This window comes from Photinus pyralis, unplaced genomic scaffold (assembly GCF_008802855.1).
Source record: "Photinus pyralis isolate 1611_PpyrPB1 unplaced genomic scaffold, Ppyr1.3 Ppyr1.4_LG4, whole genome shotgun sequence".
In the NCBI taxonomy this organism is placed as follows: domain Eukaryota; kingdom Metazoa; phylum Arthropoda; class Insecta; order Coleoptera; family Lampyridae; genus Photinus; species Photinus pyralis.
In genome coordinates this window covers 42,819,693-42,823,053 of record NW_022170511.1, presented here as the reverse complement: position 1 = coordinate 42,823,053, position 3,361 = coordinate 42,819,693, and the positions used below count along the sequence as shown (strand labels likewise).

The 3,361-nt window shown below is 38.3% G+C and overlaps 1 long non-coding RNA gene across 1 annotated transcript; it reads right to left on the bottom strand.

Moving 5' to 3' along the window:
- Nucleotides 1-525: 525 nt before the first annotated feature.
- LOC116168636 lies at nucleotides 526-1,399 on the bottom strand. Its single transcript, XR_004144804.1, has 2 exons — nucleotides 1,174-1,399; nucleotides 526-1,124 (listed from the first exon to the last, which is right to left on the bottom strand). It is a non-coding gene; the product is annotated as an uncharacterized LOC116168636 (long non-coding RNA).
- Between the last annotated feature and the right edge of the window lie 1,962 nt (nucleotides 1,400-3,361).

Sequence of the window (3,361 nt, the reverse complement as noted above, 5' to 3'; positions counted from 1 at the left end):
TCGAAAATTAATGAGAAGCAATGCATTATCCACTGTTAAGGTTAAAATTAATAATTTGGAACTATGTTACCTATTTAAGCTGTCGGGAATTGCGGCGAGGTAACTTAGGTTCCGCGGCTAACTCTCGCGCGGGCGTGGTAGTTCTTCAGAACGAACTCTAAATGAATGCTCGGGAGGCGCCAGGTCCTTATCCCTAGTGACTCTCCTGCCGGACCTACAGGAAGGGTATTGCCGCAATAGAAAAAGGAAAGAAACAAAGTGTGCGCCACTAATGAATATTTAATGTCAAATAAAACTAATTAAATTGTTCTCCTACTCTCACAACTAAATGAACAAGCCTAAGGTGACTCGAAGCGGCTTTAAATTTCGCGGTGACTACAGGGACTTCTCCAAGAACCCCCTTGCCGACTAATCCGCAATACCTTTTGGTAATAATGACCACTGATTAGGTCGGCCGAACCCTTGTAGGAAGCGCTTTCTACCGGTCGCACCCTGTATCATATAAATTAAGTGACAGTAGTTCGGATAGGCTGTAATTTGGAACTACAGTAGGTAATTGAGTCGGGAGAAACAACCCCGATGTTAGAATATGGGCAACAATAAACTAATCGGGCTATGCGATTATGCCAGCGTTAAGGTGTTTTCGTTCTTTGTGATTCTCAGAGCGTCTTTGTGCGTCAGCAATAGCTGGGTTGACGGTACGACGAATCACCTTTACATACAAGTAAGTGACAACAACATTTATTACACAAATAGTGGCTCTGACTCCCAAACTTTTATATTTTATAATACTACCAACTACACAATTCATCGGCAGTGGCTCGTACCACCGAATGACTATTTCCAACTGCCCGCCTGTATCTACAAGTATGCCTCCAACTGGCTAGACGACTTCCCAATGGACGACACACATAGGTTACATGAAGACATACCAACCAAGTCGTTGAGGGCTTCAATAACTGGCTACCTAACTTAAGCGTGGACTGCGAAGATGTTGACGATGTCTAAGTAACTTCCGATATCAGGGACGCTCTATGCTACGGGTACGGAATGACCAACAGGTGACACGAACTTCAACCACTTTGTTTTTCCTAGGTCTCGGACAACGTACCTCTCACTAAAAGCTATAAACTACTCATAGAATGACACAAACGACATTGGACAACTACATACCCAGTTCGGCTTTAAAAGTAAGCGGCCTTTAAATCCCCAATACTGGGTAAAATTAATCAATGTATGCCTAACTGGCTCAATATCACAAAAATCAATTAATTTATGAATGCTTGTGCAACTAAAGATCGGTTAACGAATTTTTCTTTCAAAATTTGTATAGTTTGCACAGCAATGGCCGTTCATAATCTGCCTTTTACAACGGTCTCCTTTTTTAAAAGATAATCTAACTGGAATGTGACCTATGACATCCTATATGATAGCTAGTGACGAAAATATCCTAAGAATATGCAACACATCGTTCACATCATATATAGTATGACCCATTAGTAACTTAGGGTGAATTTAACATAACAACTACCTATAAGTTGCGGGCCAGAACTTCGGGGATGTGCCTGGTACAACTGTCAGGTTTTTTTTTTTTTTTTTTTTTTTTTTTTTTTTTTTTTTTTAAAGGAACAAATTGTTTAATGAAAATAATAGAACAAGAACAAATTACATATAAGAACGAGGTTTTAAAACATAATAAATTCAGGTTCACTGCCCACATTAACGGGTGCGTACGAAAATCCTTTTCTGTTTTAAAGCAATTATATCCCAGTAGGCGTGTTCTGACAACTGCAACTAAAATACATTTGTGTGATTCCCTCGTGTTATCTCATTTTAACTTTGGAGATGTCGTATATGGAGCGTGTATTGATTCACATACAGCTTCAAGAAAACTCATGTTTACGGTTTATATACGGAATCAGACGCAGTGAACATGTTTCTCCTAAAATTAAGGAAGCTGGTTGGCTTAATATGTCAAAGCGGAGGACATTGCACTCATCAGTTCTTATCATAAAGTCATCACTACTGCGACGCCACCCTACCTGGCTGAACGATTACTGTTCCGCACTAATGTACATAGTTTAAACTTACGTCATAGGGGCTTGTTGACGGTCCCTATACACAAAACAGTTTATTTCCGCAGATCTTTTTCACATAATGCTTGTAAAGTTTATAATTCGTTACCACCGTCCATTAAAACTCTTTCGGTTCATGGCTCCAAAGTGCAAGTAAGATTACTACTGCAGCTGAGTAAGCTACAATAAAGTGCGAGACAGTAGATGAAACTTTTGAGGTTGGAAATAATTTAGTGTTATTAGTGATCGTGCATTTATTTATTAGAATAATTTTTTGAAATGTAATAATACGTTGGATTGGGGCTGTATGGAAGAACAGGGTCTCTCGGCACTGAATGCAGTCCCTTTTCCTGTTTTTATTCGTGTTATTTGTAGAGTTTTGATTTTGTTTTATGGAGAATAAATTATATATTATTATTATGATTTCCCACTATTTTCATTACGTGATAATCGTTTCTTAAATTTTTTATATATTTCCATACCTACCTAATTTCGTGTGTTTATGTTTGTCGTTTTTCAATTGTTTTTGTACAAAACCAATATTGAAGCAACGAATCAACGATGACGATCAAAGAATGTACTGAAGAAGCGTCCAGGTCTAAATCTTCCAGTAGATACCTCGTTCCAGCCCTATATAGCAGAACTTTTCAAACTATTCATTTGTTCTGATATTCTGGAACACATGGTAAAGTTTACAAACCAAAATGGCTCTTTGGAGACAAACAAACATAATGATGATGACATCATCTTCGACTGGAGAGATGTTGACGAAACTGAAGTATATGCACTTATAGGATTCCTTCTCTATGCTGGAGCAATCATGAGTAATCGGAAGCCTTTGATAATGCTTTGGCAAAGCGATCTTTGCTTCAAACGACCAATATTTTTAGCAACGATGTCTCGTATACGGATTTGTCAAATATCAAGGTTATACGAGATGTTCTTGAGATGTTTACAAACAATTGTCAAAAACAATACAACAATACAATCCAGAATCGCATTTGACAATTGACGAGCCATTAATGCCATTTCGCGGAAAGTGCCCATTTAAAGAGCAATCCAACTAAGTACGGCATTAAAATATGGATAATAGCCGATGCGGACACATCGTATTGTACAACATGAATAATTAGTATCCTTACGGTTAAAGAACGGCTTAGCCTACTCGTTCAATTTATTTTATAGCACATATTAAAATGACATTTTAATAGGTTTGAATGCGTTGGCTAAGCTGTTCTTTAAGGCGGCTCCATACGCAGCGGAAAACCCGAAGGCATGCCTTGAGG